This window comes from Rhinopithecus roxellana, chromosome 1 (genome assembly GCF_007565055.1).
Source record: "Rhinopithecus roxellana isolate Shanxi Qingling chromosome 1, ASM756505v1, whole genome shotgun sequence".
Classification (NCBI taxonomy): Eukaryota; Metazoa; Chordata; class Mammalia; order Primates; family Cercopithecidae; genus Rhinopithecus; species Rhinopithecus roxellana.
Window position 1 is genome coordinate 89,973,513 of NC_044549.1, and position 17,498 is coordinate 89,991,010.

Below are 17,498 nucleotides of genomic sequence, written 5' to 3' on the forward strand. Positions count from 1 at the left end.
CAGGCTGGAGTGCAGTCAGCTCACTGCAAGCTCCACCTCCTGGGTTCACACCATTCTCCTGCCTCAGCCTCCCGAGTAGCTGGGATTACAGGCATGTGCCACCATGCCCAGCTAATTTTTTGTATTTTTAGTAGAGACGGGGTTTCACCGTGTTAGCCAGGGTGGTCTCGATCTCCTGACCTCATGATCCACCCGTCTTGGCCTCCCAAAGTGCTGAGATTACAGGCATGAGCCACTGCGCCCGGCCTCCCTTTTTTTTTTTTTTAAAAAAAAAAGACAATCTCACTTTGTTGCCCAGGCTGGAGTGTAGTTGTGCCATCTTGGCTCACTGCAACCTCCTCCTCCTCCCTGGTTCAAGAGATTCTCCTGCCTCAGCCTCCCAAGTAGCTGGGACTACAGGTGTGCACCACCACACCTGGCTAATTTTGGTAGAGATGGGGTTTCACCATGTTGGCTAGGCTGGTCTTGAACTCCTGACCTCAAGTGATCTACCAGCCTTGGCCCCCCAAACAGCTGGGATTGCAGGAGTGAGCAACCACACCCAGCCAGTAGAACTTATTTCAAAACTGAAGTCAACTCTGACACCCCGGCACTGCTTTATCAACCAGGTTTCTGTAATACCTAAATCCTTTATGGTCATTTTGACAATGTTCACAGCAACTTCACCAGTAGATTCCATCTCAAAAAAACCACTTTCTTTGCTCATCCCTAAGAAGCAACTCCTTATCCATTCAAATTTGATCATAAGATTGCAGCAATTCAGTCACATCTTCAACACTCTACTTCCAATTCTAGTTCTCTTGCTATGTCCACATCTGCAGTACACAAAAGGCATTCAATAACTATTAGTTCATTTCTTCTACCGACGTCTCCATTAGCTTTTGCCTATAGTATGCACTACAGAATGTTACCATTATTTGTTATAAGTAGTACCTCATTATTACATTATTTGTAAGCAGTACCTGAAGGTCTGAGATTAGATTTTAAATCAAGGTCAGTAAAAATAGAAAAGGCTATGAAGACTGTTGACTGAGTTTATCAGAATCCATACACTAGAGATGAGATTAGTTAGGTGATAAAATAACCATTCTATAAACATGATCTGAAACTATGTTACTGTTGTCAGCAGGAAAAGTCAATTTTACATACGTTTAAAAAAGAAAAAAAAAAACCCAAAACCAGAAAACAAAAGGTGACAAAGTATCAGGACAAAAAAAAGGTCACTGATGACTGATCTCTAGGAAAAAAGCTGGAAAGCAGGATTACTAAATGTAACCATGACTAAGATAAAAATCAGAGGCAGAAAGTCTTTGTCACCAAGAAGATACACAGCATAACAGAAGCAGAAACAATTCATCAGGTTTAACCCTGGTCTAGATAAAATAAAAGTATTTGATTCAATACTAACACTTTTCTAATAATCCAATATATTATCCAATCTCAAGAAGAGTGAGTCACAGATAAGAAGTCTTCTTGAGATGTCCTCTAATATAAACTAATATGCCACTAAGAAAGCAACCTGCAAGTCCAGTACCAGACTTCTGTTATTTGTGACCTAACAAGGTGCTCTACAATTAACCTAATAGTCAAACTAGAGTGTTGCAAACCAGAATTATATAATTATGCCAAACCTCCATTCACAAGAAATATATGGAAGTAACCTATCTAGTTTAAATTTTGCAAATCTAACACACACACACTAGCCCTCACAAAACTTTCACCAGCTTTCTCATGCAAGTACAAGTGTATAATATACTTAATAAATTTGTCTTACAAGGGTAAGAAGTAGTATGTAACTACTTGAAAAGGAGATAGGTAGCTGGTTAATTTAAACAAAAAGCCCAAGGAAGTAAAGCACAGGATAAGGATAACTGCAGTGGTTAGTACAGGAAACCCAAAGAAGAACTGAATGGTGGGATAGATGTATTCAGAGACCACGAGGCATCAGTTTCCTCTATGAATAGAATATTAGGAGACATAGATGAAATGTGACCCTGAAGTCTGTCCCAAAAAGTAGCCTTGTTTATATGTTTTGTGAGCTTAACTATTACTGGAGAATCAATTTCACATATAAACCAACAAAACTAACATTTATTGAGCTCCCAGCTCTGTGCTTAGGCACTGAAAAACAAATCACTCTCCTTAAGGATTGCAATTAAGCAGGAGAAACACAAATAAAGTGAACTTCTCTTGTTCAAAAAAATGTATTTTAACATTCCTTTTAAAAGGAAAACCTGACCTGCAAGTTTCCAAAAATATTACTATTCCTCTTTGCCTCTCAAAATTCCCATTGTTGTTTTTTAGGAGGAAAAAAGTTCATTTGAGGAAAAATTGAGGGACACATACTGTACAATTGAGAAGAGTTTCTATGAAATTGTGATCATTTTTGGCAGGTAAATAGGCGTATCGGAGTCAGCAAATGAACTTGAAAAGATACTGAATTATACTGCCTGCTCTATGGGGTTCCACCTTCCCCAAAAGAATTCAGAATTTTTGGGTGGTCTGAGAATCTGCATTAAGAGAACTCTCAGCACACAGGAGGTTTGAAGACCGCTGACCTAAGGGTCTTATTTTCTAAAGAGAAACTTTAAAACATTTTTTAAATGTATTTTAAAAAGTATATTTAATGGCCCAGGGCGGTGGCTCCCGCCTGTAATCCCAGGACTTTGGGAAGCTTAGGTGGGAAGATCACTTGAGCCCAGGAGTTCTAACCTGCACAGCACAGCAAAACTCCATCTCTACAAAACAAAAAAAAAATAGCTGGGCATGGAAGCATGTGCCTGTAGTCCCAGCTACTCAGGAGGCTGAGGCAGGAGGATCACTTGAGCCCAGGAAGTCAAGGCTGCGTAAACCATGATTACACCACTGCAATCCAGACTGGGTGGCACTAAGACTCCATCTCAAAAAAAAAAAAAAAAAAAAAAAAGATAATTAAAATGTGTAAGACGCTATATTAGCATATAAAAAGCATTTGGTGTTAAAATGTTGGTATTATAATTCCTCAGATAAAATTTACTTTGTGATTGTTTTCTGTAACTCAAGATATGATGCTTAGAGCTCCTCCAATCAAGTGTTTCCAAGAAGTAAAAACTTGTAGGACAGAAATTCAGGCTGGGTGCATTTATATCATACAGACCTATTCTTCATTTAAGTTCTGATATATTTAACTATGTAGCTCCTGTAACAGTTTAATGGAATCTCACCTCCCTAAAATTCATTATGCATTTTTTTTTAAATCCAAACTCATTAACACTTGCTTTCACTGTTGTCCAAGGCAGGCACATCTTTAAAAATGGTTTGTTGGACTTAGCTTTCAGCTAAATATATAAAAAATAAAACAAGCAGTTAAATAAAATTTAATGGGCCAGAGAGCTTCAGCTTTTATTTCCTTATTGCTCAGTACAAAGAAACAATCAATGTCCATGTATTCTGTAATCCACAGAATAAGTCTGTGGCTACAGCTACACTGTCCACAGCTGCAATTTAAATTAGATAAAATTCAGTTCTTCAGTCATGCCAGCCACTTTTCCAATGCTCAAGATGAATAAAATGTCAAACCATAAATACATTTACATGTCGCTCACTCACTTACTTAGGGTTGGCTAGACATCAGAGTATACTAGGAGCTCAGGAGTACAAGACACAAGACACTGTTCCTTCAAAAAGCTCAGAATAAAGACAGTTTAAATCAGCAATGACAACCCGAGAAGTACTATGAGCCACGCAGTACAAACTGCTCAAGAGTCGGGAGAAAACGGCTTAATAGGGGAGTTTGGCTCATAGAACAAGAGACCATGGAAGGCATGACCAAAAGGGAGATGACATTTGAATCTGCAGGATTAAAAGCAGCAAGGGTAGCATTCCAGAAAGAACCACCCCACAAAGATATATGACAATGTCTATGATTTTGGTAACTGCAATTCATTCCATGTGACTTCAGGAGAGAGGTCATGTTTGTGCGTGTAATATGTGGAAAATAGTGAAAAATGAAAAAGCTGTTAAATTGAGGTAAGTCTATCCGGGGACCTTATGCATCACACTCATGAGAACAGAATTCATCCTGTAAACCAGGGGTGTCCAATCTTTTGGCTTCCCTGGGCCACACATAAAGGATAGCTGATGAGAAAAAAAGAAAAAAAAACCACCACCACCAAAACAAAAACAAAAACACCCCACAAACAAATCTAACATTTTAAGAAAGTTTACAAATTTGTCTTGGGCTGCATTCAAAGCTGTCCTGGGTCCCATGCACCCCGCGGGTTAGACAACTTGCTGTAAACAGTGAAAGCCAGTAATGGAGTTTCATCTGTCATTTTCATGCTCTATCTTCCTTTAGGACAATCATTCTAACAAGATGTAAGATGGATCAGAAAATAATACTAAAGACAGAGACAGCAATTTGGAAGCTATCACACAGGCATCTGAGCTCAGTTACTAACTGTTGAAAACAGAAATGAAGGGATGCCTCGAAAGGTATTTAGAGGAAGAGAAAAGGAGATGTTGCCTAACCTCAGGTCCAATTCTCTGTAAAGAAGTAGTCAAGATCACCCGGACTGTGAAGAGGGTCAGGGATAGAATCCCAGCTAAGGAAAAAGGATAAAATGAAAATCCAGGTAACCACTTAAAGAACGAGAACTAGGGAGGAATAAAAGCACTGCTGGGTAAGAGTAAAGCCCCAGCTCAAGCCTTAATTTGTGGTGGAACCAATCTGTCTGGTTTCGTGAGTCACCAGGCTACCCAAGATCAAGAGAGGGAGAAAGCTAGTGCTATGTCTGAATACTGGATGAGCAAGTACGACAAATGGAAAATAGGATCAAGTATGAGTGAGAGTTGCTAAGATGCCTGGTAGGGATGCAAAGGGGGAGAGCCTGGGGGGAGAGGTGGAGGCAGGGAAGCACTGGTTTCTCAAGCAAAGGCTAAAATTTTTCTATTAAGATTTAATCTGATGCTACACTTTGGGAGTGCAGCAAGGGTCTCAAATGGTGTAAAACTCAGGTGATCAAGCTTTACGTCTATCTCTAGAAAAATACTCCAAAACTGATCATAAGTAGTGATAATCTGCAGTCTAGTTGCATAAAATCAGCCCCAGGTGAATCATTAGGCTCCATTTCCCTACCCCACCCTTATTACAATAACCTCGACACCAAGTCAAGTCCGTGGGAAGATAACTAACCCGACTCGCCCCTCAAATCTCACACCTGCTCACTCCCCTGCAGGGCAACGCCCAGGCACCAAGTTAGCCCCTTAAGCCTAGGCAAAAGAATCCCGCCCATAATCGAGAAGCGACTCGACATGGAGGCGATGACGAGATCACGCGGGCGGGGACAAGAGGGAAGGCTTCTTCCAGGCCCAGGGCGGTCCTTACAAGACGGGAGGCAGCAGAGAACTCCCATAAAGGTATTGCGGCACTCCCCTCCCCCTGCCCAGAAGGGTGCGGCCTTTTCTCCGCCTCCTCCACCGCAGCTCCCTCAGGATTGCAGCTCGCGCCGGTTTTTGGAGAACATGCGCCTCCCACTCACAAACCAGCCGGACCGACCCCCGCTCCTCCCCAACCCCCAAGAGTGCCTGTAGCATGTTGGGCTTGTCTTGCCCTTCAGGCGGTGGGAACCCGGGGCGGAGCCGCCACCGTCGCAATCCAGAAGTCTCAGCCGGCAGCCCGCCCCCGCTTCCAGCGCGCGCTTCCTGCCACGTTGCGCAGGGGCGCGGGGCCAGACACTGCGGCGCTGGGCCTCAGGGAGGACCGTACCAACGCCCGCCTCCCCGCCACCCCTGCGCCCCGCGCAGTGGTTTCGCTCATGCGAGACTGGAGCCAGTAGCAAAGGCCCGCTCCCACAGCATCGGCAGCCAATCAAGTGTCGAAGGCAAGCAGGCGGCGGGTAAACCGACTCCCCCGAAGGAAGGGGAGGGTGGAAGGACGCCCGCGCCGGAGCCCAGTTTCACTGACCCTCCCCTCAAGCCGCGGGAGGCCGGCCGCGCCAGCACACCCAGCATCACCCCACCTACCTACCCGCCCCACCCAGGGGGCATCGCGAGCGTCACTAGGCGGCTGCGCACTCCCGACTCTGTAACTGACAGGCACTTTACTCCAACCAGAATACGCCATTTGTGTTTTCACACACGGCGGGAGGAGAAATGGCCAATCAGCGACAAGCGGCAAGCCGGAAGCGCTCCTCCCTCTGCGAGAGCAATGGCTCCGTCCGGTTTCGAGCATTTTCCGCTCCCTTCTCCCTCCCCCTCCGGTTGCCGCAGGGCGGGCCTCCCTCCCGCCTGCATCCAACCACCCCTTTCCCTCCCGAGGTAACAAACATTATGTTCCCGACTTCCCACGGGAAAGGCAACCCCCGCAAGCCACCAGACGGTCACCCCAGCCACCCATCCCCCCCCCAGTACACCGCACCTCCCTTTCCACCAGAGTTCCGCTCCCCTACCTAGCCGAGGCTCTCTGAGGAGCCGGAGCCCCAGAGCACAGCCTCTTCTCTAGGCGGCCCCGGCGGCTTCCGCTGATTGGCGGCGAGTGGGCCAATGGGTGCGGGGCGGTGGGCGGAGAGGCCAATGGCGCGGCGGGAGGGGGCGTGTCCCGGGTGCCCCTGGCGCCGGCCCTGGGAATCCCCGTGCGGTCAGTGGCGTTTCCGCTCGGGCAGCGGGCTGAGTGAGCTGCCGCCGCCGCCGCCGCCGCTGCCGGGGGAGGGGCGGCCGCCGCCCGCCTGCGCTCAGAGACTCACGCAGCCCCAGTCCCGCCAGTCCGCCAACACAGTAGTGCCGGCCCCCCTCTTTCCCTGGCCCTCCCCCCTCCCCGCCTTTGGCTCGCTCCGCCTTTCTGCCCCCCACCCCCACCTCACGGGTACGGGCCATTCCCGGCCAGGAAACGCCGTGGCGCCGCGTTGGGCCTAACTCGAGTCCTGCCGCCTCCCGGGAGTGCCGTGCGCCGCAGCCCGGGCCTAGGCCCTGGCAGCGCCTGGGACAAGGTAAGGGTCCGACAGAAAAGAGACCGAACCTCACGATCGGGCCCCAGGGGTGGGAAGGGTCACCTCCTCCGTTTCCCCGCGCTCGCTCTCCTTGGGTCGTGGGCTTGGCCCTCCCCAAACTCTTAGCAGGAGGATGCTGCCCCTTCTCATCCCCCTCGCCGCCTCGCACACACCGTTGCAGCACCCCATTTTCCCAGGGAGAGAGGCCCCGTCTAACCTAGGAGACCCAACTCCCCTTTTCATGTCTTTCCTGGGTCAGGACGCTTCCCCTCCCCCCACGCCTCTTCACCCCCTTTCCTGGGAACTGCCTACTCTACGTTTACCTTTGCCTTGAGGAGAGGCCTCTCGCTGCCCTCCGCTCGAAATACACAGGCATACTTTTTTTCTCTCCCGGATCCCCCACTCCCTACCCCCGTTCTCGCGGCCTTGTGACAGACAACTCTGATCGCTCTGGGGGCCGCAATCTCCCCTCCGTAATCTTCCTGGACGCCTTCCCTCTCGTTTTCTGGCTTCCCACCTCAGATGGCTGCTTCCGAAAGGCATTACCTTCGCCACCCCCACCACACGTTCTCTGGCTCCCCGTGGCGTGTGCCCCAGCGTGTCTGAGATAGCCTCATTGAATGTGTAGGGTTCGAGCCTGGAGTTGAGCCAGATTGTGTCGTTTTACTTGCCTTGGGCGTGGAGAGCGATCTTGTGAGAATATCTTCAAAGGCAGAAAATTTTACCTTTTATGAATTCTCTTTTCCTCTGCTTGTAAGTCGGGAATGTAAAGAGGAGGGTAGGAAAGAGCCCTGGTTCAAGTAGGTAAATCGCGTGAGAGGGAAAGTTTAACTGTTGGGAAAGCCCCTTCTATGCTAATTGATTCTATAGAGCCCTTGCATGTCTCACTTATTGGGCGTCAGTGGTCTTTCTCTTGGATACGGATGCTGCAGCCAGCTCTGCTCGTCTGGGTCAGGGGTGCGTGTATGACCTGCATTTTCTGCTTTCTCATGTTACTTGTGCAATGTATTCACCAGTAACTCATTTCTTTCCCAGACCTCTGGGTTCCACTGGGCTTTGTCTATATTTAAGTTCATTTCTCCAGTTTCCTTCGTGCACATAGGTACTGAACGAATCCCCAAGTTCTCTGCTAATTCCCTTCATCACTTGACTAAACAAGTTGTTTTTAGATGACATATTTGTGACCAAGGTCATATTTACATTTCTTTGTTGGGCAGATGTTACATAGCTATACTTGTGATTGGGGAGGATCCAGCTGAGTGGAGTGTGCTGAGCTTTTCAGGAGAGTGTGTACTCTCTCTTTGAAATTATTTTTTGGTTGTTAATTTTATTATTATTGTTTTTAGGTCACAGAAAGTTGTAAATGGTAATTTTAGATGTGTGGGATCTGAGTTAGGACTAAAGCAGAGAATACTCACATAAGCAGAGGTTTCTGGACTCCATGGAGGACATAGGGCATTTTTTTTCTATTGGATTTCTTCCAGTTTTCTCAGGATCATTAGTTCTCTTCTGTAGCCAAAAATTCTGGCCTGTTATGGGATTAGAGTCTTTAAGGTTTACTCAGACGGGCATTATGTGTAGAAAAATGAATTATGCCCTTTGGTAGGACATGACACAAGGCTCTGTTTCTAGCTGCAAATTTAAATTAGACTGTAGAGTGCTTGGGAAATTGGCTTGCAAAAGACCAAAGCTTAATCTTCACTTCTAAACTGCTGGCTTAATTCAGATGGATATTTAGAATTTGGTAAATGTTGATTTTTCTAATAAAAGGCTTTGGTTTAAAAGGGTGACCTTAGGATTGTTTCTTTCTAAAAGCATAATTCCAGCCCTTCTGGCATGGAGCACTGGTTCAAAAAAAAAAAAAAAAGTGTGTGTAAGGAGTGGGGGTGGGGTAAAGAGAAGGTTGTTCCTTTGGGTTGGATCACAGGGGTGAGTATACAAGGCAGCAGCAGCTGCTGGCTCTGGAGCTCTGGTTGCTACGTGAGAAGCTTGAGTAGTGCTGGCTGCTGTCTCCAGGGAAGGACAGCAGTGCAGCGTCCATTAAATGCTGCTGGCTGCAGGGAGCAGCACTTAGGCGATGGCTGCTTCAGGACTAAGAAGAAACCTTGCTTTTCTGAGAATTTTCACTGCTGAGCTGGTTTGCTTTTTATTGGTGGGGAGATGGGAATTAGCAATTCATAACCTCCTACCCATTTATGGGTATTGGCATCTGGAAACTGGATCATAAAGACTTTCTTTTTTTGTTTGATTTGGTTTTTGTTTTTTGGCAGATATTTGTTTTTTATCTAGATAATTGTGCTTGGACAGGACTAAAAGTTCCATTAGAGTTTTAATTTTTGAATCAGTTAAAAAACCCAAGTAATAATTTTAAGGATCTTTCTGATAACCACAATGGGAAGAAAATAACAGGAATTTTTTTCCTGCAACTGACATATCATGTTTTCCTCCATCTCTTTAATCATAGAATCAATTCTTATTATTTTGTTATGTGTCTCCTTTCTATTAGACCATATTTACCTTATAGATGATTTGCTTAACATTTTACTAAGCTTGGACTCTTAAACTCTAAAAAGAGGTGCCATTTTGGAGTGGTTTCTAAATAAATATTTCTTCTTAATTTGTGTATTAGTAATAAACTTCTCCGGATTAGATATTTTCTTTGGAGTTTGACTTATAAGATTGATTCATTATATACTTGTTGGGTATAGCCTTCTGACATCACAAATATATGTCTTTGGCCGTAATCCATCTGAAATGTAGGACACACTAGAAGAAATATGCAGAAATCGAGTAAGTCTAGTTCAGGATACCGAGAAGATGGCCTCTGAGCCCCTTAGTTGATCTCCCCTCCCCCACAACTCTTGAACATTAGGATGATCTCTGATTAAGCAAAACAATCTGAGCGTGGAAAAGCTTGAAGGAGAACCACCACCACCAATTATATGCAATACTGGACATATGCGTGTGTGCTGTTTTTCTCTCCCAAGACTCATGTATCTATACTTTTTTCTCCTCAGAATTTTGATTTGTTCATTTTTGTGTAAATGTACTTAAATCTCATAAACATCTATAATTTGTAGTATGACTCTGGCATTTGTGGCAGGGAACCAAAAAGAATGGAAATGAGTTTTGTCATTCACAAATGTGGCTCACGTTGTTTTCCCAGTAATAAAAGCAGACCAATGAAACAGAACCTTTAATGGATACTATTTTAGGAGGTTCCAATTCTTATTACTATCACATAGATAAGATGCAATAGCAGATAAATATGATTTCATGTATACTGGCTGTTTGACATACTTAGGGTTTAAGATAAAAATGTCTGTAGTTTTTTACTATGTGGCTTAAGTTGCCATATAAAATAATTGCTTTTTCACTCGAATTTCCTGTTGTTTGGAACCTTTTGTGCTCTTGATATAATCATTTTTTAGAGGATCATACAGGGCCTTTTTATAGAAGGATTTACTTAAGTAATATCCTTGAAAACTTTTTTATATCTTTAGATACTGTTTTCTGTCCAGGTACTGACTTTCTGAAATTATTCTGGCTTTTCTGGGGAGAATGACTATTTCGTTTTTACCTTTGAATGAGGAAACAATAAAGTGCAAAGTACAAATTTGCAGATCATTACTTTTGCTTTATCTTCTCCCTATTGAAATAACTTATGAAAAATTAGGCCGTAGTTAACAGCAGTCAATGACTATTGAATACATTTTATCAGAGGGGAACTGGATCATGAATAAAATAACATTTTAAAAATAATTTTTGGCTGAACTCTGGTGATTCATCAGTTTAATTTGAAGTTAGGTCTAGCAGTGAATTTTATTTATAAAAATTGTATTTCAAGTGTTGAAAACTGGAACTTCTTGATAGTATATTTTGTTTGAGGCATAAAACTGTGCAAAATGTGTAATGTATATTTAGTAATATAATTGGTAGTCATTTATAATTAAAAATGTTTTTTCAAGGGTACTCTTTAGAAAATAAGTGTAATATACCTATGATGGGCAGGGATTGGTACCATTCCTTGTTGCCAAAAATTCCAAAATATGTGGTAAAGTGATTGATTTCTCTTGTGGTTGGGATTCTGGGAAGTTCATGAAAGATGGAGAGAATACAGTTTCCTTCACTTAGCTGTATACATTTTGTTAAGTCTTAGGAAAACTGTTTTATTGTATCTTTATGAATTGCATAAGATACCCAGTAACTTTGAGGGGAGGTGCTGTTAGAAAGCATTATGTTGGAGAATTCCCTTACCCTGGGACAAAATGCATTCAGAGTCTTTAACACTTATTGAAGGGAACTCTGGGATATAATAAAACAAACAATGAAGGTAAGCTCAGTCTGCTTTATATATGCCCTACTGAGCAAGGAATTTGTAATCCCATCGTGCCTCACTCGGTTATTCCATCATATTGATTTTGTTTGCTGAATACCTGAGGGAATACCTTACTTAATGTAAGGTCACATTAAGTATGTTTGATATGAAGACAGGAAAGGAATTTTCTGCTTCTTGGAATAATGTCTTAGTATTTTTAAAACACTAATTTTTTATATCAGGCCAGTTTTGCCTGATGCTCATGTCTGTTGCTTTGGTTGGGCTGCTGCTTTCTCTTCTGTGCTCTTCTGGATTCCTTGTGGTATAATGATTCCCAGAGCTTTCATGGCAATTTGAAGTAATAAGAAGCATTGCCTTAGCCATGTTAGTTACGTGTACACTTTTGGCCTATGTTATGAATCACAAAAAGCGGTAGCTATAGGAATGTATACAGAATAGATTTCTGTCTGGGGAATCAAGTTTTTGATTTGTGCTACCTAATGGAGGGAAAAATGCTGAATTTCTTGCTGCTCTGTTTGAGAAATAAATGGAAGCATGGGAGGAGCCAGAGACCTCTGCAGCAGGATTTGGTCTAAGTAGAAAAGGAAGATTTTTGTTTCAAATTGCCAGCTGCTTATGTCAGACTGACTCCCTTATTAGGCCTCCAGTAGGCCTGTCAATATGGCCAAACAGCTAGATAAGTGCGGGGCAGGACAAAGGGCTCTTTGCACAGCAGGGAGGCAATGTTGGTGGGGGAGGGGCAGGAGGTAGGAAAGGCAGGAGGAGGAGGTTCTTTTCCCTGGGAGATTATTCAGTTTGGCATACAATTAAAGAAATCATTTTTAGTTCCCACTCAAGCATTGAATTTTTGCCAGCCACATACTGTTAACCCCAAATTTGATACGTTTCAGAATATCTTGTAGGGATCCATTCTCACCAAGGAAAAATTAAAAAAAATAAATCTCTGTATAGGTTAAAATAAAATAAATCCCACCCTCTGCACCCTCCTAAGTAAGTTACCTCCCGAGTAGACCCGATCTAGAGCTGAATTCTCAGTAAGAAATGGAAAAGAATAAATCTTTTTTATCTATCTGAATAAAAACACATTGTAATACAATGTGTTTGTTTGGGTTGGGATTGAACCTGAACATGTAGAATAATTTGTTTCACTTTATGAAATAGTTGCATGTCGTTGTCTACAATTTTATTTCATTAAGATGGAGAGCACCTTACAGCATTCATGTGTTGGGTTGCCATCATGTAAAATGCTAACTGAAGAAAGGCTACTTTTTATTTCAGCCTCATCCTTAGTTCCTGGAGAACCTGATATTCCCTGGAGATTACTCACTCACCCCACCTTTTGGTTTAGGCAACCTCCTTTGATATATTTATGCTCAGCTCCCATGCAAGTGGGATGGTTGCATCCAGTTTATTAGACTTAATATGAATCATAGAGTTGGAAAAGATCTGTCGGTTATCTGGTCCTTTAAAACAAAATCATAATGAAATATTTTGAAATTTGGGTCCCTGTTGAAGTTTTCATTAAAATGTTAAAGGATCGGTGTTGTGAACAACATTTTTAGTTACTTTTAAAATAAATGTTTTGTGCCAGTTCTTTTTTTAAAAATAAAGAATTTCATTTATAGGCAAATTAGCTGGCAATTATTTGCATTGTGATAGAATTTCTCTTTTATGAAGAAATATATGACAAGGTTTTTCAAAATGCTTAATGTATTTTAAGAGACTTTAATTTTTAGAAATATTTGGTTTGAGGCCGGGCGCGGTGGCTCGAGCCTGTAATCTCAGCACTTTGGGAGGCCGAGACGGGCGGATTACTAGGTCAGGAGATCGAGACCATCCTGGCTAACACGGTGAAACCCCGTCTCTACTAAAAAATACAAAAAAGTAGCCGGGCGAGGTGGTGCGCTCCAGCCTGGGCGACAGAGCGAGACTCCGTCTCAAAAAAAAAAAAAGAAATATTTGGTTTGAACAGTTTTCCAAGAGCACATCTGTTGCTTGGGTTGAGGTACCACCTATACTGCAATGTTACTAAACTGGCCTTAAAGTTTTCCCTTCTGTCTATACTGCATGCAACAATAAAGGGAACTGGAATGCCAATTTCCATTTATGGATTAGCAAAAGACATGTTTTAACCAGTTAGTAACCAAAAAACTGCCTTTAATACACATAATATTAAGCAAGCCTGACCAAGTTTTGTGTTACTTCTCTCTGTTAAAGAAAACTGGATGTGTTACTAGTTAACATTATATTGTTATGTGTAATGGTCTTGGCAGTAATTATATAGTATTTTGACCTAAAAAAAGAAATTTTGAGTAATTATTATTGCAATTAGTTAGAAGTTTCTCATCAGTAAGATAGCAACAGCATTAACACAAAATCTAGTGAGCTGTATTTTATATTACTACAGAAATTGAGGGTAGTCATTTCTTCCCTTTATAATTTATTCACATGGATTATTTCCATAAATTTGTGGGACTAAAATAGAAGCCATCTAGTCAAGCCCCAGTCTCCATACCAGACAGTTTTCTCTGCATGTGCTGTGACCCACATTGCCAGTATTAAACATCCTTTACACCCTCCCTCCTCCCAGATAATTAGAAATTTCTTCAGTGTAGCTTCCATTGCTCCTATTACCTGGATCTTGCTAGAGGACCTAAGAAGTTCCTGGCAAAAGTGAAAGAGTAAGGGACCACATTTTGATTCCAAAGGTTTTGATAACTGTTAGGGCTCCCCAAACAGCTAATCTCATTTTCACTAAGACTTACCCAGCAGAGGGCTTAGAATGGAGGTGAAACACAAGCACTATACCTCATCTTGCCTGTGCAGCTGCTCCACCTTATTTCCTGCTATTATTATCTCACAACGCCTCTTCCCAGCAAAAAGAAACTAGGACAAAGGGGGAAAATTGGATGGGCTAATTATGCTTAGGTTGTGGGCTTGTTTATATGTACTTAAATACAAAGCTAATTTGCCACATTCTTAAAAGTCTCTAGTGATAGAGATTTTATAACTTCTGTATCTTCTTTCTTTCTTGATAAACCATTTCAGATTCTCAGCCTGTCGGAAAGAAAGGTTTTAAGCATACTTAATTTTCGTTGGCTGTTCACACAGTCATTATTACCACCAGATGCCACTGTATTATTAGCTTGAAGAAAGGTGGACTGTCTTCTGTGGATAATATCTGCAATTTGTATTGGAAAATACTAATTTGTGTAAATCTGATTTATGACTAAAATAAGGCTACAAAATTAGACCTCTATGTATGTTTACCCTGTTACCTTCGTGGGGATGAAATTAATTAGCTCTTTGAATATAAATTTTTCATGTTTCAGAGTTCTTTTTTCAAGCTGCATAATTTATGTTCTTCAAGCCATTTTTATCCCATACCACCCCCACAAAGGGGGAAATTTTATTTTTTATTTTTATTGTCTTTCAGTGGTGAAATTTTCCCCTCCCCATTCCTGAAATGTGAAGACTCAAATAAAACTCAGTAATCTAGTAAGGTATATGCATTGCTGAATATAGTTAAGACGATTGTTTCATCATTCTTAGATATTATGATCTGGTTTGAATCTGGTTTCCAGGATCATGTTAGCATATTTAATACTGTTGACATGTTAATTTTAATACATGCCCTGGTAGATCTCCTTGCTTTCATTTGTGCCACTTGTTTGTCATTTTGTATGAGAGGGGTTTTTGTTGTTGGATTTTCTCCCCCATCTTCGTGTCCTGTTAACGTTCTTTGGCTTATGTTTCAAAAATTCTGTTTCCTACCACCAACCTCTGTACATGCCACAACACATACAATTTGTACTTTCACAGCTTCTGTGAAGGAGGATGATCTGCAGTTAATAATCAACTGTTTGGGTATTCTTGGTATCCAAGGAAGGTTTTACTTAGAAGGAAGAACCTGGAAGGAGCTGTTGGCAATTAGACTACTTCTGCGTTTATTTTACATTTTTCCTTATTGACGTAGGCTGTTGAGAGTTGACTTGTTTTGTAAGAGAAACCAGATTGACAGAGGAGAGCCCCAATCAGATAGAGTTATTTTAAAAAGAAATGTGTTTATTATGTTAACATTTGGGGTAGAATCTAAAGGAAATATTTTTTAAAAACTTTTAGTTCTAAAGACAAAAGAGTTTAACCTAAAACAGAACAAAGAGAAGGGCCTTTGAAGCAATATGATGGATTACATGCTGAATGTAGCATTAGAATGTTGTATGAAAGCATAAATTTTTATTTTCTCAATTTCTGTGATACAAACTACTACGCCCATGGAAGTATGCCTTTATGCCCACATTCTGAAATATATTCGGTAGAATGCCTTAAAAAAGAATAGATCTGAGGAAAATGTAAGAGCAAGTCTAAAATTTTGAAGTCCTTTTTAAAATGTTATTTTTTCCTAGACAAATTTAGTGTTATTTGTGGCAAATAGAACTTTAATGTTGTAACTCAGTAATAGAACAAAATAAGGGTGGGTTTATGTGTCCATGCACATTTTAGGATGGAGCTAAAAATTATAGGGTCTACATACCAAATTGTTACACATTTTAATATTTGGGCTACTTTTATTGAAAAAGTTTACCCAATATTTAAAAACCTTTAAAAACAAAGTGGCATAAAATATTCACATATAAATCAGGTAGCCACTTTATTGGTGGCATATTATGTAAGTGTACTAAAGCCAGATATTTACTGTTAATCCAAAAATGTGAAGATTACGCTAACATCATATATAGATCTCAGAAGTTCCTGTAGCCAGCCAGCCAGGCCTGGCGGCTCACATTTGTAATCCCAGCACTTTGTGAGGCCAAGGCAGGCAGATCATCTTAGGTCAGGTGTTTGAGACCAGCCTGACTAACATGGTGAAACGCCATCTCTACTAAAAACACAAAAATTAGCTGGGCATGGTGGTGTGAGCTTGTAATCCCAGCTACTTGGGAGGTTTAGGCATAAGAATTGCTTGACCCTGGGAGGCAGAGGCTGCAGTGGGCCAAGATTGCACCACTGCATTCCAGCCTGGGAGACAGAGCAAGACTGTGTCTCAAATAAATAAAAAATAAAGAAGTTACTGTAGCCATACCACTCTTACTAGGCCATGTGTGAAGTCCCAGGGGAAGACATGTATTTTTAGAGAAGGAAGACTCTAGGTAGGTGTAACCTTCCTCTTACAGTTTATCATGAACAGTAGTATGAAAAGGAATGGCTGGAAGTTTGCAATAGTACACTGAGCAGCAAGAGAAATAAACATATCCCACTTCATGAAATGACCATGCCAGCCAAGGGAGATGGAAAACAATTTTTTTAATAGCACACTTCATTTTTTTTAAAACACTTCAATACTAGGAATATGTTTCCATGGCAGATAGTTACCCCAAAGGATTATGTCAAATATCTCTGGTGAAAATTAATTTTAAAATTAATCTTTTGGCTGGGTGTGGTAGCTCATGCCTGTAATCCCAGCACTTTGGGAGGCCAAGGCAGGCAGATCACCTGAGGTCCAGAGTTCGAGACCAGCCGGACCAACAAGGAAAAACCCCATCTCTACTAAAAATAGAAAATTAGCCGGGTATGGTGGCGCATACATGTAATCCCAGCTGCTCGGGAGGCTGAGGCAGGAGAATCTCTTGATCCCAGGTGGCAGGATTGCAGTGAGCTGAGATTGCACCATTGCACTCCAGCCTGGGCAACGAGTGAAACTGTGTCTCAAAAAAAAAAAAAAAATTAATCTTTTATAGATAGTGACCATATGTTTTACTTTCTTTGGGATAGTCCTGGTTTATACCTGCTGTCCTAGCATAATTAGTAATAGCACCCCTTTCACTCTCAAAAATGTCTCCATTTGGACCATAATTTATATACTCGCCATAATTACAGAGGATTATGAGACTTTTAGTTGCTACTTAGCAACCTAGCTTTTCTTGATAAAGCTCTTCTGATTCTGGAGTTTCCCGTGCTGCAGTTTATCTGTTGACCTCTCTGAACCCCCATTTCCAAATCAGCAGTTTTTAGAATGTCTTTTTTCTTTTCCCATTAGTTGGTAGTAAGGGAAGGGGTAGGTATAGATTTGATTAATTTTTTATTATTAAAAAATCCAAATACTACAAAATAGAAAAATAGACTCCCTTTGGAGTTTATTAAACTGTTAGTTTAAAAGTTTCCATTTGACCAGGATAAGGTCCATACATTGCAAT

General features: G+C 41.8%; 1 protein-coding gene and 1 pseudogene across 21 annotated transcripts in view; one reads left to right on the plus strand and one right to left on the minus strand.

Moving 5' to 3' along the window:
• Window positions 1-2,944: 2,944 nt before the first annotated feature.
• Window positions 2,945-6,315, minus strand: LOC104667470 (annotated as a pseudogene). Its single transcript, XR_004056353.1, has one exon. The product of XR_004056353.1 is annotated as an uncharacterized LOC104667470 (transcript).
• A 304-nt stretch (window positions 6,316-6,619) lies between these two features.
• Window positions 6,620-17,498, plus strand: part of SETD5 (SET domain containing 5) — an 84,241-nt gene continuing 73,362 nt past the window's right edge. For 19 of the 20 annotated variants that reach the window (XM_030927332.1, XM_030927348.1, XM_030927338.1 and 16 more), the window contains exon 1: window positions 6,620-6,965. The gene's annotated coding sequence lies outside the window, so the exon portion shown is untranslated. The remainder of the gene's footprint in view (window positions 6,966-17,498) is intronic. The other variant, XM_030927340.1, reaches the window with a different exon arrangement.